Source organism: Phyllobates terribilis, unplaced genomic scaffold (genome assembly GCF_046119375.1).
Source record: "Phyllobates terribilis strain yellow unplaced genomic scaffold, ASM4611937v1 Scaffold_4__5_contigs__length_816908805, whole genome shotgun sequence".
Taxonomy (NCBI): domain Eukaryota; kingdom Metazoa; phylum Chordata; class Amphibia; order Anura; family Dendrobatidae; genus Phyllobates; species Phyllobates terribilis.
In genome coordinates this window covers 682,153,122-682,180,659 of record NW_027362764.1, presented here as the reverse complement: position 1 = coordinate 682,180,659, position 27,538 = coordinate 682,153,122, and the positions used below count along the sequence as shown (strand labels likewise).

General features: G+C 43.5%; 6 pseudogenes; all 6 read left to right on the top strand.

The window, feature by feature from the left end:
• The first annotated feature begins 20,333 nt into the window (after positions 1-20,333).
• Positions 20,334-20,453, top strand: LOC141270012 (5S ribosomal RNA; annotated as a pseudogene).
• A 1,661-nt stretch (positions 20,454-22,114) lies between these two features.
• On the top strand, positions 22,115-22,234 carry LOC141268408 (5S ribosomal RNA; annotated as a pseudogene).
• A 941-nt stretch (positions 22,235-23,175) lies between these two features.
• LOC141269459 (5S ribosomal RNA) lies at positions 23,176-23,294 on the top strand (annotated as a pseudogene).
• Positions 23,295-23,900: 606 nt separating this feature from the next.
• Positions 23,901-24,020, top strand: LOC141268394 (5S ribosomal RNA; annotated as a pseudogene).
• Positions 24,021-24,948: 928 nt separating this feature from the next.
• Positions 24,949-25,067, top strand: LOC141268893 (5S ribosomal RNA; annotated as a pseudogene).
• A 621-nt stretch (positions 25,068-25,688) lies between these two features.
• LOC141268427 (5S ribosomal RNA) lies at positions 25,689-25,808 on the top strand (annotated as a pseudogene).
• Positions 25,809-27,538: the final 1,730 nt, after the last annotated feature.

Sequence of the window (27,538 nt, the reverse complement as noted above, 5' to 3'; positions counted from 1 at the left end):
CCATCAGGTTGCAAATTAAAAATAATTTTTTTCTGCATCTAGCTCTGAAAAAATATTTGGGCTTCTAGCAGTGTGTGGGACTTGGTCTATTAGTCCACCTATACTGACCTCCATCAGGTTGCAAATTAAAAATAATTTTTTTCTGCATCTAGCTCTGAAAAAATATTTGGGCTTCTAGCGGTGTGTGGGACTTGGTCTATTAGTCCATCTATACTGACCTCCATCAGGTTGCAAATTAAAAATAATTTTTTTCTGCATCTAGCTCTGAAAAAATATTTGGGCTTCTAGCAGTGTGTGGGACTTGGTCTATTAGTCCATCTATACTGACCTCCATCAGGTTGCAAATTAAAAATAATTTTTTTCTGCATCTAGCTCTGAAAAAATATTTGGGCTTCTAGCAGTGTGTGGGACTTGGTCTATTAGTCCATCTATACTGACCTCCATCAGGTTGCAAATTAAAAATAATTTTTTTCTTCATTTATCTCTGAAAAAATATTTGGGCTTCTAGCAGCGTGTGGGACTTGTTCTATTAGTCCATCTATACTGACCTCCATCAGGTTGCAAATTAAAAATAATTTTTTTCTGCATCTAGCCCAGCCAATAGTTTTGGCCTAATACCACAGTTTGGCCACTCAGCTCTGCTCGGTTACCATCCATTGTTTTTTTGTGCAAACAACTCCAGAGTTGTGAATTAGTTAACCACCAAAATGAGTGGAAAAAGGCCTGCTGCTGGTGGAAAGGGGAATAGGCCTGTTGGGAAGGGGAAAAAAGGTTGTGTCCGTGGGGTAGGTGCAGAAGAAAGACCATCTTCCAGCCAAACTAAAATGTCTACTTCTTTTAGCGGACAATGTGATAAGATCCCTTTCTTACGGCCACGCCAATCGCTACAAATTCCAGATGAGGCACAAAAACAGCAGGTGCTTCAACGGATATCAAGTGCTCCTTTAAGTGGGCTCTCCTCCACATCAACTTCAACATCACAAATACTCCAGTCCTCAAAGGTGTCACCCAAATCGCACTTGCTTCCTCACAGCTCCCAAATCTCCAGCTGCCCGTCTGAGTATGAGGTAGAACAGATGGTTGAGTCTGCAGAGCTGTTTACTCATACTATAGCCTGGGAATCAGAGGTCGACTCCAGCGCTTCTGTGAATCCAGACGAGGAAATGATCTGCATTGATGCCCAGAATCTTTATGAGTCGGATCCAGGACCAGACGCAGAAGGTTCTGACCATAATGTAGACCCTCATTCCCAAACTGTAACTCCTGTTGGTGGAGACAATGAGGAAGACGATGATAAGACTCAAATACCTGATTGGAGCGACAACTTTAGTTTTTTGTCAGGGCAGGAACAGGTTGGCTCTGAGGACGACGGGTGTGATAACGCACAGGGTGATGATGATGAGGTCGGAGATCCCACTTACTGTCAACCCACAGTCAGCCAAGAGATGAGGTCAGCAGAGGAGGTGGAGGAAGATGCTAGTGACGACGAGGTCAGGTTGCGCCTTCCTGGACAGAGACGTAGTACTGGAAGCACGTCAACAACTGCATCCTCAAACACAACTCTGCCTCTCACCACAAGTCGTGGTGGCTCTTCAGGTCGCATGGGTGCTAAGCCTTGCATAGCCTGGGCATTTTTTCAGATCGATAAAGATGACCCAACTCGTGTTATCTGTAACATTTGTCAGCAAAAGCTAAGTAGAGGCCAAAAAATACATAGTTTGAGTACTTCATGCATGAACCGGCACATGGACATGAAGCATAAGTTGCAGTGGGAAGCTCAGTGTGCTACAATGCGGCCTAGCCGGCCGGGCCAATCACCGTCTGCCATATCTTGTGCATCCGCGGCCTCTTCATCCTCTGTGACTGGGGGGACAGCAGTCACACCTGTTTTGGGGCGCAGACCTGCCACCTCTTTACCCGCAACAGCCAGCGTGATTGGCAGGTCATCATTTTCTTTGGAGGTGGTAACACCAGCTGGTGTTGAGCGCTGTCCGACATCAATAGCACCACCTTTGGATCAAGGCAACCTAACATGTCCGCCTGCATCTTCCTCACAGACCGGCAGTTTGCCGGGGACACCCTTATCAACCCCGTCTAAGCACAATAGCCAGCCCTCGGTCCCTCAGATGTGGACAAGTAAAAGACCATTTCCTCCTAGCCATGAGAAAGCTAAGAGGTTGAATTTCACCATCTGCAAGTTCTTGGCTACAGAAATGCTGCCTTTCCGCCTGGTGGACACAGAGGATTTTCGAGACCTTATGTCCGTCGCAGTGCCCCAGTACCAGATGCCCAGTCGGCACTACTTCTCAAAGAAAGGTGTGCCTGCGCTCCACCAACATGTCGCACACAACATCACCGCTTCTTTGAGAAACTCTGTGTGTGACAGGGTGCATTTCACCACAGACACTTGGACGAGTAGGCATGGACAGGGGCGTTACATGTCGCTGACTGGGCACTGGGTAACTATGGTGACAGCAGGACAAGGGGCTGCTGTCCAAGTCTTGCCGTCCCCACGAGTTGTGCGTCAATCCTCTTTATGTCAAAGTTCCTCCACTGCTTCTGCCTCCTCAGCCTCCTCTCGGTCTTCCACCTGCACCCAAAGCCTGTCTGGTCATGCCACAAGCTTTCTAACTGCGCAGAAGGGATCCTGCACACCTCCTTACTATGCTGGCAGTAGGGCTCAACGTCATCAGGCGGTTTTTACATTGAAATGTCTGGGAAATGTGAGTCACACAGCTGAGGAGTTGTGGTCAGCTCTGGAGAACCAATTTCATGAATGGTTGTCTCCACTGGACCTGAAACCAGGGAAGGCCGTGTGCGACAATGCTGCAAACCTGGGTGCGGCCCTTCGCCGGGGCAATGTCACACACGTGCCTTGTATGGCTCACGTGTTGAACCTGGTTGTCCAGCAATTTTTAGCCCACTATCCCAGACTAGATGGCCTTCTGCAGAGGGCACGGTCGCTGTGTGCTCACTTCCGCCGTTCGCATCCCGCAGCTCAGCGACTTACATCTCTACAGAAGTCGTTGTTCCTGCCACTTCACCGGCTAAAATGCGATGTGCCTACCCGGTGGAATTCAACTCTGCACATGTTGCAGCGACTGTGGCAGCACCGACAAGCCCTGGTGCAATACGTTCTGACGTATAGCCTGGGCCAACGAGATTCAGAGGTGGGGCAAATCACGCTGGAGGAGTGGTCTCAGATCAGGAACCTATGCACCCTTCTGCACAGTTTTGAAATGGCGACGAAGATGTTTAGTGCTGACGATGCCATTATCAGCATGACTATTCCGGTGATTTACATGCTGGAGCACATGTTAAACAGAATTCGGAGTCAGGTGGTGGCACAAGAGGAGGTGGAGGAAGTAGAGGAGGAGGAGTTGTATGCGGAAGGGCTAACATCTGCAAGGTCCAGACGGTCGGCAGCACCAAGGCGGCAGGCATGTGAGGGTGGGGGAGATGGTTTTACCAGGGCGCATGGTAGCAGCCAAACTAGTGAGGAAGGTGCAGGAGCCCAGGAAGAAGTGGAGGACGAACTGATGGAAGACTCATCAGATGAGGGAGACCTTGATCACATTTCTGTTTTGCGAGGTTGGGGGGAGAGGACAGAGGAAGGAAGCATGATTGTTACCTCGCCACCAACGCAACAGGGACTTGGTGCTCCTGGATGCGCAACACACATGAGTGCCTTCTTGCTGCACTACCTGCAACATGACCCTCGAATTGTGAGAATTAGAAATAATCCTGACTACTGGGTTGCCACACTGTTAGATCCCCGGTACAAAAGTAAATTTGCAGAAATTATTCCTGCCATAGAAAGGGATGCACGCATGCAGGAGTATCAGCAGAGACTGTTGCAGAATCTTACATGTGCTTTTCCACAAAATACCAGTGGTGCACGTAGTGAATCTCACAGTTCCAACTTGCCAACCGTGGGACCGTCAAGTGTTCAGCACTCAAACCGTAACAGAACCACAGTATCTGCTGGTAACATCAATTTTGCGGAATCATTTCACCACTTTTTTAGCCCATCCTTTGCAAGGCCACAGGAGACAAGAAGTCTGACACATAGTCAACGCCTAGAGACGATGGTACAGGAGTATCTCCAAGTAAACATTGAAGCCACGACTGTGTCACTGGACCCTTGCTCTTTTTGGGCTTCTAATCTGGATAAATGGCCGGAGCTAGCCACTTACGCCTTGGAGATCTTGTCATGCCCCGCAGCCAGCGTTCTGTCTGAACGTGTGTTCAGCGCTGCTGGTGGTGTGCGGACAGATAAGCGCACGCGTCTCTTCACTGATAATGTAGACAGACTCACGTTCATAAAGATGAACAAATCATGGATCCGAAACGACTTTTCTACCCCTGTGTCATCCTGGGGAGAGTAAAAGCTTGATGATTGGTTAAAATCACCCTACCAACCGTTTTAAGCTTTCAAATTACTAATCATGTTTATCTGTATCTTGACTGGAAAATAATTTGGGCTTTGTAGCAGTGTGCAGCACTGATCCTATTAGGCCATCTATAATAAGCTTCACCAGATTTAAAATTAAAGTAATTTTTTGCTGCATCTAGCCCGGAAAATAATTTTGGGGCTCCGAGATGCGCAAGACACATAAGTGCCTTCTTGCTGCACTACCTGCAGCATGACCCTCATATTGTCAGAATTCGAAGTAATCATGACTACTGGGTTGCCACACTCTTAGATCCCCCAAACTTTTCGATCAACCTTTTCATTTTAATAAAGACCAAAAAAATGGTCATTTTTGAAATTATAAGCATTAGCAGGTTGTTAGAAACTGAAATCAAACAGTTTTCAACTCAAAACTTTATTCTAGGTGATGTTACATTTTCACATAGGACCCCTTGTTCGAAAGGAGCTTCTGAACTCTCTCGTCCATTGAATTTGTCAGGTTTTGGATGGTTTCTGCTTCAATTGTTTTGCATGAGGACAGAATACCCTCCCAGAGCTGTTGCTTAGATGTGAACTGCCTCCCGCCATCATAGACACTCCTTTTAATGATGCTCCAAAGGTTCTGAATGGGGTAGAGGTCAGGGGAGCATGGGGGTCACACCATAAGTTTGTCCCCTTTTATGCCCATATCAGCCAGAGATGCAGATGTTTTATGTGCAGCATGAGATGGTGCATTATCATGCAGAAAAATGATCTTGCTGTGAAATACACGGTTCTTCTTCTTGAACCATGGCAGGAAGTGCTGTTTGAGAAAATTCACATACATTATGGAGTTCATCTTTAGCGCCTTCAGGGATCCTAAAGGGGCCGACAATCTCTCTCCCCATGATTCCAGCCCAAAACATTACTCCACCTCCTCCTTGTTGGCGCTGTAGCCGTGTTTGCGTGGGGTGTCCATCAACCAGCCATCCTCCACTCCATTCATCTGGACCATCGAGCGCTGCACGGCACTCATCCGTGAACAAAACAGTTTTGAAATCAGTCTTCATGTAATGTTTGGCCCACTGGAGCCGTTTCTGCTTGTGTGAAGTGGATAGAGGAGGTCGACAGGATGGCATATGCACAGCTGCAAACCTCTGAAGGACCCTGCATCTTGTTGTTCGGGGGACGTTGGAGGCACAAGCAGCTTCAAAAACTTGTCTGCTGCTATGACAAGGCTTTTTTGCCGCTGCTGTTTCAACCTGACGTAATTGCCTGTAGGAAAGAGTCCTCAATTTGCCCTTATCAGCACGCACACGTGTGTACTGTGAATCAGCTACATACTTCTTGATTGCCAAGACACTTCATCCTGATCATCGCACAATGTTGATTGTAGTCATGCCTTGACCTAAACACTCCACAATTTGTTGCTTCTCAGCAGCCGACACATCCTTTTTCTTTCCCATTTTGGCAGAAAATGTAGGCTGCTTAATAATGTGAGAGAGCCTTCTTAAGTAGTCTTGCCTTTCATTGGACACACCTGCCAAACTAATTAGCACAGGTGTCTGCAATTGCTTACAGTGATATAAAGAGCCCTGACACACATCACCATCAATGAGTTTAACTGACAAACAAACAAATTCTTCCCTTATCACTCCTAAACACTTTTTGCATAATAATTTGGAACGCGGTGTACATGTGCTTTTCCACAAAACACCAGTGGTTCACGTAGTGAATCTTACAGTTCTAACTTGCCAACCGTGGTCTGTATGGAATTGTTCAATAAAGGGCCCAAAATTAAGATAACATAGATGGGAGAGGTCTCTATGAATAGGAATTCCTAAGTATTTGATACCCTGTGAGGGCCAGGCAAAGGGAAAGTTGGACTGGATGGAATCCTATATGGATTTAGGGAGGGAGACATCGAGGGCCTCAGACTTCGCTGCATTGATTTTAAAATTTTACCATGTAACAAAGTGATCTATTTCAGCCATAACAGCAGGGATGGATATATGTGATTGAGTGATATATACTAGGACATCATCAGCAAATAGAGAGCACTTGTACTCGGTGCCTCCCACCTCAATCCACCTAATATTGGGGTTATGGCGAATTGATGAGAGCAGGTGCTCCGTCACTAGGATGTATAAGAGAGGGGACAGAGGACATCCCTGCCTTGTCCCATTGGTGGTTGTGAAAGGTGATGAAAATGTTCTGACGCACCCCCTGGGCCTTGGGACACCCGGAGCCGGACACTTTTTGGTGGATGCTGGTGGTTGTAATCTTCGTGGCGGCGATCCGGTTCCGTGGCTCAGGGCGGTCAAACCAGTGGCGGAACTATTTATGTGGTTTTGATGTTTAAGTGTCCGACTACGCCACCCGTGGATTGCGGTCAGAGTGAACCGCCGCTACAGGGCAGACCGCTAAGGCTGGTGTTGTGGGTGCAGCAGAGCGTAGCATAACTCCCCACGGGAGGAGTATAGCCTCAGGGCAGTGTATGCGGAGGATGGGGGTGATGGTGCAGGGCAGCAGCAGTAACGACACGGAGTCAGTGATGCAGTTCAGGGCCTTTACTCACAGTTCTTATTATCCAGACCACGTCTGCAGGTAACGGCTGCCCACGTCGTACTGTGCTCACCAGGTGAGGGGCTCAGACAACTCCCAGATAACTTTGGAGCGCTTCACAGGACCCCCTTTGTGTGTCCTTTGTCTGGCCTTTCTTACCAACACTTCTGTCCGGCTGCCTCGGGCCTCCTCTTGGTAAACTTGGCGCCAGTTTCCCTGACCCTATGTGGTGCCTTCCTAGCGGGTGGAGCAAGGGGCTGCGCCACATAAAATGTCAGAGCCTCCGGTTTCTAGCTGAGGGTCGTTTCCTGCCTCCACTAGTTCGGGGACCGGTCTCCCCCTTTGGCCTGACCCCTCCACGCAGGTGGATTCGGGCGTGCGGTGGCGACTCGCCCGTCCGCACCCCTGGGATCCCTTCATTCCTCGTTCCTGGAGCCTTCTCCGCTCCTCTTCCTTCCTTCTCCCTCTTGCAGGCCTGGGCCTCTGTTACTAGGCCCGCCTCCGGAGCAGAGCTCATGCAGAGCCCCTGCTCCCTGCCACTTCTGCTCAGACTTCTCTGCACTGAACTAAGATGGTGCCCACCTTTTATACTCCCTTCTCAATGCACCCAGGAACTGCTTCCTCCCTGCTCCTGCACTGCAGGGTTCCCCTTCCTCAGTGTTCCCTCCCCCCACTCCAGCCAGGGTCAGGGACTGTCGTGCCCATCTCAGGGGCATATTGGTCGCCCTGCCCCACGGCAATGTGGTGTAATGCATGCAGGTGTCGGGTCCTGATCCACACTCCATCCTTATCTGAGAGTGAGATATCACACCTCTGGGTGAGGTGCAATACGTCTGTAGCAACCGAGCCCTCGGTGCTACAGTTCCATTTATCTTCAGCCTAGGTGACGTATTGTGATACAGGGCCGTGATTTTGGCTATAAAAGGGTCCCCTAGACCCCTACCCCAAGCTTTTTAAGAGAATCATATATGGCGTGCCAGGAGACTCTATGGAATGCTTTCTCAGCATCCAACGAGAGTATCTACTTACAAATTTTTAACTGCATCTAGCCCAGGAAATACTTTGTGCCTAGTAGCAGTGTCTGCTAGTCAGCGGATTATCCCGGCTGTTAAGCAAGCTACACCACCTGTAGTTTGGACACTTAATTTTTTCAAAGGAAATGCTTCGGGACCACGGGATACTTAGTGAAGAGCATCAGGAGGCACCCCAAGGCATAGGGGCTGGGACTGGCACTAGGATGCCTTGCGGTGGACAGCCGAGCTCGATCCTTATAAAAGCTTTTTAACTGCAGCAGCTTTAGTGGACGCTACTGGAGCTGGAATTACGCGGCTGCTGGCATGAGACTTGCCCTCCAATAGATCCTTGTAAATGGATTTAAAGTGTATTCATTCAAATTAGAGGGACAATTTAAATTAAAAAGCTTAGAGCTGCCTCCACCACAGGGGGGCTCTCTCGACCCACCAGCGGACAGGCACCAGTATTGGGAGAGGGGGCTGGCCGTCAGGGTTCACCGCGGCTCTGGCACAAACCCGGTGACACGGAGGTGGCACGGGCAGGAGCGGACTGGCCGTCTCGGCTTCTCACTTTTTGGATTTTAGAAGGGCATGACATGCCTATATCTGTGTCTCCCCCTCCTTTTACTCCTCCACCTCTTTTCTTTTCGCATGACTATATGTACTTGTCACTTTTCCATGTGTTAGTTGTGTCTTCTGAGCAGTTTGTCAGCTTTTGGACACCTTTGAAGGTGTTTTCTATGTGTTTCTATGTGTTTTTGTTTGCCTGCCATTGGTTTTAACGGTGTTCGAAGGTGTTCGACGAACAGTTCGACGAACAGTTCGGCGAACACACGGGTGTTCGACGAACCGAACCGAACTCGAACACTACGGGGGTGGCTCAACACTAGTTATATAATGATGTGAATTCATGTTATGGTAAGCCGTGACTAATATTCATTTAATATGTATAATTATACTTCCCTATATCTAAATTGAAGCAATCGCGGGTTCAATCGTCATCATCTGATGTCATCGGGTCGTCGTCTCGTCTTCTTCTTGGTTCTTTTATAACAGTCTTTAGATGAAAACTCCTTTGAAATAAATTACAGCATGTAGATATTGTACAGTCCATAATTGTGTTCATTATTGTTCAGTCCATAAACTGTACTCTTTATTAGAAAGATCACGAGTGTCAGTTGATAAGAAAACAAAGTCCATGGATGAAATGTAGCTTTAATATCTGTGCAGTGTCACCTGGACTTACGTTGGATCGTCTTTGGAAACTTCCGTGTGTCCGCACCGGTCTCGTGTCACTTTTGGAACAGATGTGACGTCTTTGGTCAGTAAAGCAAGGGTTAACTTGCCACTTTCCTGCTTTATATAGCACCATAACCAGTACTCAGTCCTTTATATACAGGACACATATGCCAGGTATTACCTGTTCACCAGCTTTCATTGAAGCGTTGCAGGTGATAAGAAACCACTGGAACGTGATGAAACTTAAACACAACACAGTACATATAGGATTATCGTCCTCTGCCGTCCTGGTGATCAGTGGTGTGAATTGTATTGTATGTAATGGACACAGTCTATTATAACACTCAGCATTCACACCTGTTACCTTCTGAGACGTCCGGATATCAGTTGCTTCTTCTTGTAACTTTTGAGAATCTCTTTGATTTATAAAAATTAAAAGTCTTTATTAAGATAGAATTCATAATTGCGATGTCTTGATTGAAGTCTTCATTCCCTAATCTGATACCAAATCTGGCAGTTTTTCCTAACCTATAATATGACAGCGTACCATAGCAATCAGTAATATCCATGTAATTATTATCAAAATATTAAAATAAATTATGTTTGGAATAATAAACAATAATAGATAATAATTCATTATCAATCAAGTTCTCCATATGATAGAACATTTTTATGTCATAGGTGTAATTACCTTTTCCAACCCATAGGTGTCAGTGTATTTTTAAAAAACAAGTTTTTATATCTTTATTAAACCAATAATATCAAAGAATGTATACTCCTGAACCAAAATGAATAAATATATGAATGTATGAATGAATGAATGAATGAATGAATAAATGAATGAATGAATTGTTGTGTTTACTCAGAAAATGTAAACATTTTTTTCCTTAGCAATATATATTTAATGAAGCAATACTCTTGTATTAGACATTACTTTATTAAATATTAATGTGTTTTCTCAATTGAGATATTGAACTCAAATAAAATCAAATGAGAATTAAAAAATGAAAAAATAGAAAAATAAGAAGTATAAAGTAAGAATAAAATTTTAAAAATGAAAAATAAAATTAAGAGTAAAAATAAGAATAAAAATAAAAATAAGGCCTTTAAATTTTAATGACAAATGCAGAGTAATTATATTCTCCATAAAAAATACCCTTATATCTCCATTATCTGGATGATTTCATATTTGTCATAACCTTGTACCACCAAAAAATATTAAATTATGCAACTTTGCATGTAATACCCTTCTTAATTATACCATAGTACCTTATTATTATTTCTTCTTTATTAAAATGTGTGGAAAATAAGTATTGATCAAAAGTGATTATGTAATCAGGATCAAAAACACATTTTCCCCCTTAATACCAAAAATATTATTTTATAAAATTTATGTATATATCAGAACCAAATTAAAAATAATTATTCTTCTAGAAATATTGTGCATAAATTTCATATCAATGATTAGCATAGATTTGACTAAAGAGAGGTGTGTACCTATTTAGGTAACCATTAAAAAAAATATTATAGTTATTCAAGAATATTATCATGTGGAAAATTATTCTAAATATAAATTTGCTTTGTAAACCATTTTGATGTGTGGTTACCCTTATCCACTATTAGTTAAATCAAGAAATAATAATTATTAAAGAAATATAGAAATATATATATGTAGATACAGTAATACCTAATCATGTATTATAATTTCCTCAGAATTAAATATATTTTTGTACCTTCACATAAAGAAACATTTTTTTTTCAAACATACAAACATACGAGGCCTCTGTCACATCAATCACACTTAGCAGCTGCTGATTTACTCATCTGTCACCTTCACTCTGACATTCACAGATCTGTTCAACTCAAACATTCCACATATGAAGTTTTATATATATATATATATATATATATATATATATATATATATATTTAACCCAAAATTGTTGTATCCCAATTTATTAATGCGCATTGCCATATCAATTGAATATCTTTATATTTCTTTGAATATTCCCCAAGTACATATTATATAATATGAGAGTAAGTCACTGGAATTTCAGACACTTGAAAAAACTCTTGTCTTAGATTCTTTTATCACTGGCTGCCCGGTCTTAAGTTACATCAGTTGAAAATAGAATGAATGGGATCCTATACTATTAGCTCAAAGTTCAAAGGCCGCAGCTGTCACACATCATGCTGTAAAGCTACTTTAATTTGCACGAACACTTCATGCACAGAAAATATTAGCAACACAAAAGAATTAATAAGTATTACATATATATTATAGTTCAACTAGATATATTGTTATTATTTTAAAATGTTATACACATAAAATCATGCAATTTTTTCTCTTCCTGTGTGAATAAAGAAATAAATCCATTTTAGAGTTCTTTGATCAAATCCTGCTTTGGAATGAAAACTCTAAGGAAATATAAGAAAATAAAATTAAATATCAAATTCATACAGAAACAGAATTATTTAAATATCTTATACATATATTGGTTGGTTCTAATGTAATTCAAAATATTGCTACTTAAATTTATATATATGAAGTTCTAATTTATTAATTAATATATATATATATATTTTATAAACGTATATATAAATACAATTATATGCAATCTCTACTTAGACAAGTGTATATATATATATATATATATATATATTTATATATACATATATATATATATATATATATGAACTATTAGAAACTATGTAACTACAATTTTACTGTATAAGATTATATATAAATATTGAGACATTGTATTACATTTTGATACAACATTATAATTGCAGTTTTTCCTTAGCCACTCCCTAAACCAAATCTTCTGTCTCTCTCAAATATCCCCAGGAACGCCCTATTTAGGAAAGACATTTTTCTATCCTTCAAAACCTCAGAGAACTGCCTGTTCTTCTGTCCACATTCCATGACGTCACTGTGAGTTGGTCGTCTCACCTGTCTCTGTCCATCAGTTTCAGCCATTTTCCTTTTTAGAGAATCACAGTTCTGACTGAGAATTAACTCATTCTGTGGAGAGATGGATCTTTGCACTGGCTGATATGGCTTATAACATATATGAAATCTTCTGCGTATTTGATAGAGTTCACTATGGGGATGACTCAGTCTAGGAGAGTTTGATATTGGCTTTTGGTAAGATTTTACCTTTCCTGGTTTTATAAATTTAGCTTGATTTATTTTCTTTTCACGATTCTCATGTTTTCTAACAAAATCCAGCATCTGCGCACATTCAAATAATGAATTTTTTTGTGATGCCATAACTTGGGAAACTGAATTTAGGAATTTGAATTTTTGTACAAAAGTTGTTATCATATGTTGTACTTTTCCATTTTTGATGAGAGCTTTGTACAACCGTTCAAATATGGACATGAATGTATATGTACATTCCTTCCTACCAATCCTTAGTTTCTGCAGATCTTCTATGTTGGGAAAATCCTTTGTGACACAATAAATCAAATATCTTAATCTGTCCGAATCATTTTCCCATGCATTAGGAGAGTCATTTTCACAGGGCATTAAATGTAAACGTCTGGACAATGTCACAGGAATCCATATTTTAAATAATTGATTCCTCTCCTCATTGGATAAATCAAACTTATCAGAGAAGCTCTCAAATGTCTCTGAATTTCTACAGGCATGGATTTTGACATCATATTTTGGCATGATTTTGTATAATTTCAGCAAATTTTTCCTCATTTTAATTTGGAGTTGAGCCTGGGTAATTCCAGAATTCTCTGATATTTTTAGTGGCTCTTGTACGTCCGTTCCTCCTACGTCACTCACGTCTCCTCCCACATCACCTAGTATGTCGGTTTCTCGTATGTCAGTCATGTCTCCTCCCATGTCAGGTTTCTGTATGTCCGTCTCTTGGTCAGACCCAAGGTCACCTTCAGTTACAGACACGTGTCTTACTTCTTGTTCATTTTCCACATTACAGTCAGAATCAGTATCACCGTCTGACACTTCTACACTATTTTCCTGCTTAGAAATCTCTAACACAAGACTATGAAAAAAATCTACCAAATGTAGAATATTTCTCAATTTCTGTTTGTCTCTATTTACCAATTTAGAAGTTAACTGTAAATTCTGCAATTCACATTCTTTGTATAAACTGAGCCACAAAACTTCTATGTCATCTTCTACATTAACTTTGAAATTAATATTACTTTGTTTAGCAAAAGAAGAAATTATATCCATATTTTGCTTACCTTAAGATTCCTTGGCTTCTCTTTATCAGCACGTCCTGTCTTCAGTTCGTCTGATTCTTTTCCTGTGTGATTCTGTTCCTTGTTAGTACCTCTGCTTCCTGTCTTTCCTCAGTCTGTAGGTCCTTTCTGCTTCTCGTGACAAACTAGTGAATTTACTGACACGTGAACAACAGCTGTTCAGCTCGTCAGGACTCCCCCCTTGTTCACGGAAGAAATTCACTTACTTAATTTAAAAAACAAAAAAACAGGACTGGCTGGCTCACCATTGTAAAATAATACTCTTCCTGTATTATTTTTTTCTACTGAGGACTTCTCAAAGTATCAATATCACGATATTTTTATAAAAAATGTATCTATTTATTCTTGGATTGTCCATTAAAAAGAATCAGATTGCAGCAGGTACATACAATAATTAGTTATAAAGTAATTGTCCATTTGTCCATAATTTGCTTAATTGTTGAGATTCACCCATCTTTCCTTGGATCCTGGCTGGTAAATCATGTCTTTGTCCAGCATGTGTCCAGGCCTACATGTCATCTGCTTCTCAGCATGAAGATTCTGTGTCTTGTGGGGTGGGCAGAGTAAGAGAGCCCCCCCTTTCTGTACCATGGGCTTTTATAGCCAGTCATATGGACACCTGTTCTACATATGGTAGTGAACCAAAAATACACACACAAATAGCGCATGTCAACTAGATACGATGGCTGAGGCATAGAACTCAGAAAAATGATTATCGATTAACATTCCAAATGAATTTCCATAATTAACCATTTAACATTTCCCCCTTTTTTGAGAATAAAAGGACTTTAACTGAAAATTCTCAAAAGAAGATACATTCATCAATCATTTTTTCTTTCCTTCTACCTTGGCAATATCATTAAATTTCCATAATAATAATAATAATAGTAATAATAGTATCAATATCGGATTATTGTTATATAATGATGTGAATTCATGTTATGGTAAGCCGTGACTAATATTCATTTAATATGTATAATTATACTTCCCTATATCTAAATTGAAGCAATCGCGGGTTCAATCGTCATCATCTGATGTCATCGGGTCGTCGTCTCGTCTTCTTCTTGGTTCTTTTATAACACAGTCTTTAGGTGAAAACTCCTTTGAAATAAATTACAGCATGTAGATATTGTACAGTCCATAATTGTGTTCATTATTGTTCAGTCCATAAACTGTACTCTTTATTAGAAAGATCATGTGTGTCAGTTGATAAGAAAACAAAGTCCATGGATCAAATGAAGCTTTAATATCTGTGCAGTGTCACCTGGACTTACGTTGGATCGTCTTTGGAATCTTCCGTGTGTCCGCACTGGTCTCGTGTCACTTTTGGAACAGATGTGACGTCTTTGGTCAGTAAAGCAAGGGTTAACTTGACACTTTCCTGCTTTATATAGCACCATAACCAGTACTCAGTCCTTTATATACAGGACACATATGCCAGGTATTACCTGTTCACCAGCTTTCATTGAAGCGTTGCAGGTGATAAGAAACCACTGGTACGTGATGAAACTTAAACACAACACAGTACATATAGGATCATCGTCCTCTGCCGTCCTGGTGATCAGTGGTGTGAATTGTATTGTATGTAATGGACACAGTCTATTATAACACTCAGCATTCACACCTGTTACCTTCTGAGACGTCCGGATATCAGTTGCTTCTTCTTGTAACTTTTGAGAATCTCTTTGATTTATAAAAATTAAAAGTCTTTTTTAAGATAGAATTCATAATTGCGATGTCTTGATTGAAGTCTTCATTCCCTAATCTGATACCAAATCTGGCAGTTTTTCCTAACCTATAATATGACAGCGTACCATAGCAATCAGTAATACCATCTAATTATTATCAAAATATTAAAATAAATTATGTTTGGAATAATAAACAATTATAGATAATAATTCATTATCAATCAAGTTCTCCATATGATAGAACATTTTTATGTCATAGGTGTAATTACCTTTTCCAACCAATAGGTGTCAGTGTATTTTAAAAAAACAAGTTTTTATATCTTTATTAAACCAATAATATCAAAGAATGTATACTCCTGAACCAAAATGAATAAATATATGAATGTATGAATGAATGAATGAATAAATGAATGAATGAATTGTTGTGTTTACTCAGAAAATGTAAACATTTTTTTCCTTAGCAATATATATTTAATGAAGCAATACTCTTGTATTAGACATTACTTTATTAAATATTAATGTGTTTTCTCAATTGAGATATTGAACTCAAATAAAATCAAATGAGAATTAAAAAATGAAAAAATAGAAAAATAAGAAGTATAAAGTAAGAATAAAATTTTAAAAATGGAAAATAAAATTAAGAGTAAAAATAAGAATAAAAATAAAAATAAGGCCTTTAAATTTTAATGACAAATGCAGAGTAATTATATTCTCCATAAAAAATACCCTTATATCTCCATTATCTGGATGATTTCATATTTGTCCTAACCTTGTACCACCAAAAAATATTAAATTATGCAACTTTGCATGTAATACCCTTCTTAATTATACCATAGTACCTTATTATTATTTCTTCTTTATTAAAATGTGTGGAAAATAAGTATTGATCAAAAGTGATTATGTAATCAGGATCAAAAACACATTTTCCCCCTTAATACCAAAAATATTATTTTATAAAATTTATGTATATATCAGAACCAAATTAAAAATAATTATTCTTCTAGAAATATTGTGCATAAATTTCATATCGATGAGTAGCATAGATTTGACTAAAGAGAGGTGTGTACCTATTTAGGTAACCATTAAAAATAATATTATAGTTATTCAAGAATATTATCATGTGGAAAATTATTCTAAATATAAATTTGCTTTGTAAACCATTTTGATGTGTGGTTGCCCTTATCCACTATTAGTTAAATCAAGAAATAATAATTATTAAAGAAATATAGAAATATATATATATGTAGATACTGTAATATCTAATTATCTATTATAATTTCCTCAGAATTAAATATATTTTTGTACCTTCATATAAAGAAACATTTTTTTTTTTCAAACATACAAACATACGAGGCTTCTGTCACATCAATCACACTTAGCAGCTGCTGATTTACTCATCTGTCACCTTCACTCTGACATTCACAGATCTGTTCAACTCAATCATTCCACATATGAAGTTTTATATACATATATATATATATATATATATTTAACCCAAAATTGTTGTATCCCAATTTATTAATGCGCATTGCCATATCAATTGAATATCTTTATATTTCTTTGAATATTCCCCAAGTACATATTATATAATATGAGAGTAAGTCACTGGAATTTCAGACACTTGAAAAAACTCTTGTCTTAGATTCTTTTTTCACTGGCTGCCCGGTCTTAAGTTACATCAGTTGAAAATAGAATGAATGGGATCCTATACTATTAGCTCAAAGTTCAAAGGCCGCAGCTGTCACACTGTAAGCTGTCATGCTGTAAAGCTACTTTAATTTGCACGAACACTTCATGCACAGAAAATATTAGCAACACAAAAGAATTAATAAGTATTACATATATATTATAGTTCAACTAGATATATTGTTATTATTTTAAAATGTTATACACATAAAATCATGCAATTTTTTCACTTCCTGTGTGAATAAAGAAATAAATCCATTTTTAGAGTTCTTTGATCAAATCCTGCTTTGGAATGAAAACTCTAAGGAAATATAAGAAAATAAAATTAAATATCAAATTCATACAGAAACAGAATTATTTAAATATCTTATACATATATTGGTTGGTTCTAATGTAATTAAAAATATTGCTACTTAAATTTATATATATGAAGTTCTAATTTATTAATTAATATATATATATATATTATAAACGTATATATAAATACAATTATACGCAATCTCTACTTAGACAAGTGTATATATATATATATATATATATATATATGAACTATTAGAAACTATGTAACTACAATTTTACTGTATAAGATTATAAATAAATATTGAGACATTGTATTACATTTTGATACAACATTATAATTACAGTTTTTCCTTAGCCACTCCCTAAACCAAATCTTCTGTCTCTCTCAAATATCTCCAGGAACGCCCTATTTAGGAAAGACATTTTTCTATCCTTCAAAACCTCAGAGAACTGCCTGTTCTTCTGTCCACATTCCATGACGTCACTGTGAGTTGGTCGTCTCACCTGTCTCTGTCCATCAGTTTCAGCCATTTTCCTTTTTAGAGAATCACAGTTCTGACTGAGAATTAACTCATTCTGTGGAGAGATGGATCTTTGCACTGGCTGATATGGCTTATAACATATATGAAATCTTCTGCGTATTTGATAGAGTTCACTATGGGGATGACTCAGTCTAGGAGAGTTTGATATTGGCTTTTGGTAAGATTTTACCTTTCCTGGTTTTATAAATTTAGCTTGATTTATTTTCTTTTCACGATTCTCATGTTTTCTAACAAAATCCAGCATCTGCGGACATTCAAATAATGAATTTTTTTGTGATGCCATAACTTGGGAAACTGAATTTAGGAATTTGAATTTTTGTACAAAAGTTGTTATCATATGTTGTACTTTTCCATTTTTGATGAGAGCTTTGTACAATCGTTCAAATATGGAAATGAATGTATATGTACATTCCTTCCTACCAATCCTTAGTTTCTGAAGATCTTCTATGTTAGGAAAATCCTTTGTGACACAATAAATCAAATATCTTAATCTGTCCGAATCATTTTCCCATCCATTAGGAGAGTCATTTTCACAGGGCATTAAATGTAAACGTCTGGACATTGTCACAGGAATCCATATTTTAAATAATTGATTCCTCTCCTCATTGGATAAATCAAACTTATCAGAGAAGCTCTCAAATGTCTCTGAATTTCTACAGGCATGGATTTTGACATCATATTTTGGCATGATTTTGTATAATTTCAGCAAATTTTTCCTCATTTTAATTTGGAGTTGAGCCTGGGTAATTCCAGAATTCTCTGATATTTTTAGTGGCTCTTGTACGTCCGTTCCTCCTACGTCACTCACGTCTCCTCCCACATCACCTAGTATGTCGGTTTCTCGTATGTCAGTCATGTCTCCTCCCATGTCAGGTTTCTGTATGTCCGTCTCTTGGTCAGACCCAAGGTCACCTTCAGTTACAGACACGTGTCTTACTTCTTGTTCATTTTCCACATTACAGTCAGAATCAGTATCACCGTCTGACACTTCTACACTATTTTCCTGCTTAGAAATCTCTAACACAAGACTATGAAAAAAATCTACCAAATGTAGAATATTTCTCAATTTCTGTTTGTCTCTTTTTACCAATTTAGAAGTTAACTGTAAATTCTGCAATTCACATTCTTTGTATAAACTGAGCCACAAAACTTCTATGTCATCTCCTACATTAACTTTGAAATTAATATTACTTTGTTTAGCAAAAGAAGAAATTATATCCATATTTTGCTTACCTTAAGATTCCTTGGCTTCTCTTTATCAGCACGTCCTGTCTTCAGTTCGTCTGATTCTTTTCCTGTGTGATTCTGTTCCTTGTTAGTACCTCTGCTTCCTGTCTTTCCTCAGTCTGTAGGTCCTTTCTGCTTCTCGTGACAAACTAGTGAATTTACTGACACGTGAACAACAGCTGTTCAGCTCGTCAGGACTCCCCCCTTGTTCACGGAAGAAATTCACTTACTTAATTTAAAAAACAAAAAAACAGGACTGGCTGGCTCACCATTGTAAAATAATACTCTTCCTGTATTATTTTTTTCTACTGAGGACTTCTCAAAGTATCAATATCACGATATTCTTATAAAAAAATGTATCTGTTTATTCTTGGATTGTCCATTAAAAAGAATCAGATTGCAGCAGGTACATACAATAATTAGTTATAAAGTAATTGTCCATTTGTCCATAATTAGCTTAATTGTTGAGATTCACCCATCTTTCCTTGTATCCTGGCTGGTAAATCATGTCTTTGTCCAGCATGTGTCCAGGCCTACATGTCATCTGCTTCTCAGCATGAAGATTCTGTGTCTTGTGGGGTGGGCAGAGCAAGAGAGCCCCCCCTTTCTGTACCATGGGCTTTTATAGCCAGTCGTATGGACACCTGTTCTACATATGGTAGTGAACCAAAAATACACACACAAATAGCGCATGTCAACTAGACACGATGGCTGAGGCATAGAACTCAGAAAAATGATTATCGATTAACATTCCAAATAAATTTCCATAATTAACCATTTAACAGAGACCGCCTGGGAATGCCAGGTGCTGTAGGCTTTTGCTTTTTCCTTCCTTCCACCAGCAGGGGGCACTCTCTTCTATGCCTTTTTTCCATTCCTTTTCACAAGTGCACACATTCATTCTCTTTTCTTTTTTTCATTTGCTTTCTCTCTTGCGCTATTTCATCTCTGCAAAATACCAGCATCCTTCTGATCACCGTGGGCCTCCAGCATTGTTGCTTCTTTACTTTTAATACTAGGCTCCTTTTCACCAGGACCAGCGTCTCTCGCGTGGCTGGAGGCAACCACCGGTAACCCCAAGCAGAAGACCTTTGCAGGCAACACGACCCTCCCCCTGAAGAGCAGCTCCAAGTCATTGGCAACCATCTCACCCTCTTCCTTCATTCACCCCTGGACGTCTCGCTCCGTCCCCAAGTTACAAGTCCAGCTTGCTCTTTCTGTCACATTACCGCGATGAAGGGTTTAGCCTGCAGGAGACCCTGCGCCGAGCCATTTTTGAAGACACCTGATGCGCGCGGGTGAATCACTGCTAAACAAACCACACCTGTAGGGATGGCACAGACTTTGCATGGACCCTTCGGAAACCGCCCCATCACGGCCAGATTGCTCGCCACCAAGAGATCCTGAGAAAGGCTGGCCGGGCGATGGATCGAGCAGCATCTACTGGCCATACCAGCTTGGATATGCCCGATCTCGTCTGATCTCGGAAGAAAAGCAGGGCTGGGCTCAGACAGTACTTGGATTGGAGACCTCCTGGGAACACCGGGTGCTGTAGACCATTTTGATGACGTTTTGCCCTACTGCCCAGCTCGGCTAGCATGGAACGGCGCCTTGCTTGACACCGACCTTAAGTAACTTAGATAATGGAAGCCACAAGGCCTCTGAGCCAGTTGGCAGCTAAGTACGCTACCACGCACGCCTGACAACGAGCTCCTTGCCACGGCTAGGAGTGCTTATTGACTCCGCAGCTCGCAGTGTGGAAATGATGGTGTTAAAAGCGCCCGGGGCTGTGAAGGGGCCAGGCTTTCAGCAGGTGCCAAGGGAAGGTTTTGGATGCCGGCCGCCTAGCGAGGACCTGCAGAAGTAACATGTTTCTCTGCAAAGAAGCTTGTGCAACCAAGCCAGACGGCTGACAAAGAGCTAACCTCAGTGCAAGGAAGGTGCGGAAGGAATTGGGGAGGGGGGGGTGATTGCTGCTAGGGCCCTGAAATCATAAAACAGGCAGGAGAGTCTGACGCATGGTGACGGAGAGGTTGTAGGGGCAGATAGGGGGTGTTGTCACGTGTGAGCACGTGTGCATGCTGGCTTGTGTGTGAGAGTGCGCTTCCTAGGTGTGGCACGCTGCAGACAGTCAAAGGGATTGTTCCCTTTCATTAAAAGTTAATCCCCGGCTGCAGGCTATTAGAAAGTAACTAACCACGCTCTACTCACCCTACCCGGGTCTACTGGTGAGTCTCGCCTCTGCTCCCGGCCTGTGGCATTGGCCGTGAAGCTGACGTTCCGTCGACAGTGCTGCAGCCGATCAGTGAACTCAGGGGCTCTGAGTGGGGCGTGCTGTCTACAAGACCTTTTAAGGAAGCCAGCAAAAAAATTGAAGAGAAGGGAAAGCACAAAATTACCTGGTCTTGCTGAGCAGTGGAAAGGGCAGCCGGCAGCCAGACTTCAAAGTAGAAAAGCAGCAAGTGAGAGGCTTGTCTCTGCCTACGGCCACACCACCCTCAACATGCCTGATCTTGTCTGATCTTGGCAGCTAAGCAGTGTCAGGTCTGGTTAGTACTTGGATGGGAGACTGCCTGGGACTACCAGGTGCTGAAGGCTTTTGCTTTTTCTTTCCTTCCACCAGTAGGGGGCACTCTCTTCTGTGCCTTTTCTCTATTCCTTTTCACAAGTGCACACATTCATTCTCTTTTCTTTTTTTCATTTGCTTTCTCTCTTGCGCTATTTCATCTCTGCAAAATACCAGCATCCTTCTGATCACCGTGGGTCTCCAGCATTGTTGCTTCTTTACTTTTAATACTAGGCTCCTTTTCACCAGGACCAGCGTCTCCCACGTGGCTGGAGGCAACCACCGGTAACCCCAAGCAGAAGACCTTTGCAGGCAACACGACCCTCCCCCCTGAAGAGCAGCTCAAAGTCACTGGCAACCATCTCACCCTCTTCCTTCATTCACCCCTGGACATCTCGCTCCGCCCCCAAGTTACGGGTCCAGCTTGCTCTTTCTGTCACATTACCGCGATGAAGGGTTTAGCCTGCAGGAGACCCTGCGCCGAGACATTTTTGAAGACACCTGATGCGGCGGGTGAATCACTGCTAAACAAACCACACCTGTAGGGACGGCACAGCCTTTGCATGGACCCTTCGGAGCCCGCCCCGTCACGGCCAGATTGCTCGCCACCAAGCGATCCTGAGAAAGGCTGGCCGGGCGATGGATCGAGCAGCGTCTACTGGCCATACCACCTTGGATACGCCCGATCTCGTCTGATCTTGGAAGCAAAGCAGGGCTGGGCTCGGTCAGTACATGGATGGGAGACTGCCTGGGAACACCGGGTGCTGTAGACCATTTTGATGACGTTTTGCCCCACTGCCCAGCTCGGCTAGCATGGAACGGCGCCTTGCCGGACACCGACCTTAAGTAACTTAGATGATGGAAGCCCCAAGGCCTCTGAGCCAGTTGGCAGCTAAGTACGCTACCCCGCTGCCTTCACGCAGGTCTGACACCGAGATCCTTGCCACGGCTAGGAGTGCTTATTGACTCCGCAGCTCGCCGTGTGGAAATGATGGCGTTAAAAGCACTCTGGGCCGTGAAGAGGCCAGGCTTTCAGCAGGTGCCTAGGGAAGGTTTTGGATGCCGGCCGCCTAGCGAGGGCCAGCAGAAGTAACATGTTTCTCTGCAAAGAAGCTTGTGTAACCAAGCCAGACGGCTGCCAAAGAGCTAACCTCAGTGCAAGGAAGGCAAGGAAGGTGCGGAAGGAATTGGGGAGGGGGGGGTGATTCCTGCTAGGGCCCTGAAATCATAAAACAGGCAGGAGAGTTTGACGCATGGTGACGGAGAGGTTGTAGGGGCAGATAGGGGGTGTTGTCACGTGTGAGCACGTGTGCATGCTGGCTTGTGTGTGAGAGTGCGCTTCCTAGGTGTGGCGCGCTGCAGACAGTCAAAGGGATTGTTCCCTTTCATTAAAAGTTAATCCCCGGCTGCAGGCTATTAGAAAGCAACTAACCGCGCTCTACTCACCCTACCCGGGTCTATCGGTGAGTCTCGCCTCTGCTCCCGGCCTGTGGCATTGGCCGTGAAGCTGACGTTCCGTCGACAGCGCTGCAGCCGATCAGTGAGCTCAGCGGCTCTGAGTGGGGCATTGTGTCTACAAGACCTTTTAAGGAAGCCAGCAAAAAAATTGAAGAGAAGGGAAAGCACAAAAGGACCTGGTCTTGCTGAACACTGGAAAGGGCAGCTGGCAGCCAGACGTCAAAGTAGAAAAGCAGCAAGTGAGAGACCTGTCTCAGGCTGCGCCCACACCACCCTGAACATGCCCGATCTCGTCTGATATCAGAAGCTAAGCAGGGCTGGGCCTGGTTAGTACTTGGTTGGGAGACTGCCTGGGAATACCAGGTGCTATAGGCTTTTGCTTTTTCCTTCCTTCTACCAGCAGGGGGCACTCTCTTCTATGCCTTTTTTCCATTCCCTTTCACAAGTGCACACATTCATTCTCTTTTCTTTTTTTCATTTGCTATCTCTCTTGCGCTATTTCATCTCTGCAAAATACCAGCATCCTTCTGATCACCGTGGGCCTCCAGCATTGTTGCTTCTTTACTTTTAATACTAGGACCAGCGTCTCCCGCATGGCTGGAGGCAACCACCGGTAACCCCAAGCAGAAGACCTTTGCAGGCAACACGACCCTCCCCCCTGAAGAGCAGCTCAAAGTCACTGGCAACCATCTCACCCTCTTCCTTCATTCACCCCTGGACGTCTTGCTCCGCCCCCAAGTTACGGGTCCAGCTTGCTCTTTCTGTCACATTACCGCGATGAAGGGTTTAGCCTGCAGGAGACCCTGCGCCGAGACATTTTTGAAGACACCTGATGCGGTGGGTGAATCACTGCTAAACAAACCACACCTGTAGGGACGGCACAGCCTTTGCATGGACCCTTCGGAGCCCGCCCCGTCACGGCCAGATTGCTCGCCACCAAGCGATCCTGAGAAAGGATGGCCGGGCGATGGATTGAGCAGCGTTTACTGGTCATACCACCTTGGATACGCCCGATCTCGTTTGATCTCGGAAGCAAAGCAGGGCTGGGCTCAGACAGTACTTGGATGGGAGACCTCCTGGGAACACCAGATGCTGTAGACCATTTTGATGACGTTTTGCCTAGTGCCCAGCTCGGCTAGCATGGAACGGCACCTTGCCGGACACAGACCTTAAGTAACTTAGATGATGGAAGCCCCAAGGCCTCTGAGCCAGTTGGCAGCTAAGTACGCTACTACGCAGGCCTGACACCGAGCTCCTTGCCACGGCTAGGAGTGCCCATTGACACCGCAGCTCGCCGTGTGGAAATGATGGCGTTAAAAGCACCCAGGGCCGTGAAGGGGTCAGGCTTGCAGCAGGTGCCCAAGGAAGGTTTTGGATGCCGGCCGCCTAGGGAGGGCCAGCAGAAGTAACATGTTTCTCTGCAAAGAAGCTTGTGTAAGCAAGCCAGACGGCTGACAAAGAGCTAACCTCAGTGCAAGGAAGGCAAGGAAGGTGTGGAAGGAATTGGGGAGGGGGGGTGATTCCTGCTAGGGCCCTGAAATCATAAAACAGGCAGGAGAGTCTGACGCATGGTGACGGAGAGGTTGTAGGGGCAGATAGGGGGTGTTGTCACGTGCGAGCACGTGTGCATGCTGGCTTGTGTGTGAGAGTGCGCTTCCTAGGTGTGGCGTGCTGCAGACAGTCAAAGGGATTGTTCCCTTTCATTAAAAGTTAATCCCCGGCTGCAGCCTATTATAAAGCAACTAACCGTGCTCTACTCACCCTACCCGGGTCTACCGGTGAGTCTCGCCTCTGCTCCCGGCCTGTGGCATTGGCCGTGAAGCTGACGTTCCGTCGACAGCGCTGCAGCCGATCAGTGAGCTCAGCGGCTCTGAGTGGGGCGTTGAGTCTACAAGACCTTTTAAGGAAGCCAGCAAAAAAATTGAAGAAAAGGGAAAGCACAAAAGGACCTGGTCTTGCTGAGCACTGGAAAGGGCAGCCGGCAGCCAGACGTCAAAGTAGAAAAGCAGCAAGTGAGAGGCTTGTTTCTGCCTACGGCCACACCACCCTGAACACGACCGATCTTGTCTGATCTTGGAAGCTAAGCTTGGTTGGGCCTGGTTAGTACTTGGATGGGAGATATCCTGGGAATACCAGGTGCTGTAGGCTTTTGCTTTTTCCTTCCTTCCACTAGCAGGGGGCACTCTCTTCTATGCCTTTTTTCCATTCCCTTTCACAAGTGCACAAATCCATTCTCTTTTCTTTTTTTCATTTGCTTTCTCTCTTGCGCTATTTCATCTCTGCAAAATACCAGCATCCTTCTGATCACAGTGGGTCTCCAGCATTGTTGCTTCTTTACTTTTAATACTAGGCTCCTTTTCACCAGGACAAGCGTCTCCCGGGTGGCTGGAGGCAACCACCGGTAACCCCAAGCAGAAGACCTTTGCAGGCAACACGACCCTCCCCCCTGAAGAGCAGCTCAAAGTCACTGGCAACCATCTCACCCTCTTCCTTCATTCACCCCTGGACGTCTCGCTCCGCCCCCAAGTTACGGGTCCAGCTTGCTCTTTCTGTCACATTACCGTGATGAAGGGTTTAGCCTGCAGGAGACCCTGCGCCGAGACATTTTTGAAGACACCTGATGCGGCAGGTGAATCACTGCTAAACAAACCACACCTGTAGGGACGGCACAGACTTTGCATGGACCCTTCGGAGCCCGCCCCGTCACGGCCAGATTGCTCGCCACCAAGCGATCCTGAGAAAGGCTGGCCGGGCGATGGATCGAGCAGCGTCTACTGGCCATACCACCTTGGATACGCCCGATCTCGTCTGATCTCGGGAGCAAAGCAGGGCTGGGCTCAGACAGTACTTGGATGGCAGACCTCCTGGGAACACCGGGTGCTGTAGACCATTTTGATGACGTTTTGCCCTATGCCCAGCTCGGCTAGCATGGAACGCCGCCTTGCCGGACACCGACCTTAAGTAACTTAGATGATGGAAGCCCCAAGGCCTCTGAGCCAGTTGGCAGCTAAGTATGCTACCCCGCCGCCTTCACGCAGGCCTGACACCGAGCTCCTTGTCACGGCTAGGAGTGCTTATTGACTCCGCAGCTCGCCGTGTTGAAATGATGGCGTTAAAAGCACCCGGGGCCGTGAAGGGGCCAGGCTTTCAGCAGGTGCCCAGGGAAGGTTTTGGATGCCGGCCGCCTAGCGAGGGCCCGCAGAAGTAACATGTATCTCTGCAAAGAAGCTTGTGTAACCAAGCCAGACGGCTGCCAAAGAGCTAACCTCAGTGCAAGGAAGGCAAGGAAGGTGCAGAAGGAATTGGGGAGGGGGGGGGGTGATTCCTGATAGGGCCCTGAAATCATAAAACAGGCAGGAGAGTCTGATGCATATGACTCGCCCCCTGGGCCGTGGGGCACTCGGATCCGGGCAATAGGGAGAAGATGGGGGTAGTAGTGGCGACCCGGTTCCGTGGCTCAGGGTGGTCAGGCCAATGGTAGTCTGCTACGTTCTGCTGATAATGTCCGACTACGCCACCCGTGGATTGCGGTTATTAGGAACCGCTGCTGCATGCAGACCGCTGGGGCTGATGAGGTGTGCAGCTAGGGTAGTGTGACTCCCCACGGGAAGAGTGCGGCCCCAGGGCAGTATAATGGATGGTGGGAGTGATGGTAGTGAGAATCCCAGTGCTGATAGTGCGGGAGGAGCAAGGAGCACACAGACAACAAGTTGCAGTCCAGGGTCTTTACTACAACAGGTAAACTGACCCATAAACAGTCCCGGCTAGGAGGGGACCTGGACGTCTGAGAGCAACGGGGAAATTGGCCCTGGTCAGGGTGAGGGTGTAGGCCTACTGTGCTTTCTGCGCTCCTTCTGGCTATCTCCTCCTGATAGGGTAACAGCCCACGTTTCCGAGCTTTCCGTGTATTCTCGCCTTTATGGCCTGCGACGTGGGTTCCTTTCTGCTCCCAGCCTTGTACGGCTTTACTGGTCCCTTCGGTTGTGGCAGGGCCTCCAGGCTTCTTAGGCCAAGGAATGTACAGTCCCTTGCGGACTGGTTCTCTGCTGGGGGATGTGGAATTCTTCCAGCCTCAGACACCAAAGTCTGGTAAAATTAAGTCTTTTCTCTGCCAAGACAGGCTCTCTTTGCCTCTTGTCTCTGGCTTGTGGCTCTCCTCCTGCCACACTTCCTCTTAGGTGCAATCAACTTTCTGTCCCTGCTCCACTCTGGGACACGTCTCAGAGCTGAGACAGGCAATCCAGTTCTCTCTAACCCTGCCCCCAGCACCAGCTTTTATAGGGGCAGCCTGCTCCCCCTACTGGCCTGAGACAGGAAGCATTGCATGCTAATATTCCCCTGACCAGAGAACCTACCCCTTGCTCTCAGACACAGCTTTAATACATTTTGTGGCATCCAGGCCAGGGTGACACACATGGTGACGGAGAGGTTGTAGGGGCAGCGTGTGCATGCTGGCTTGTGTGTGAGAGTGCGCTTCCTAGGTGTGGCGCGCTGCAGACAGTCAAAGGGATTGTTCCCTTTCATTAAAAGTTAATCCCCGGCTGCAGCCTATTAGAAAGCAACTAACCGCGCTCTACTCACCCTACCCGGGTCTACCGGTGAGTCTCACCTCTGCTCCC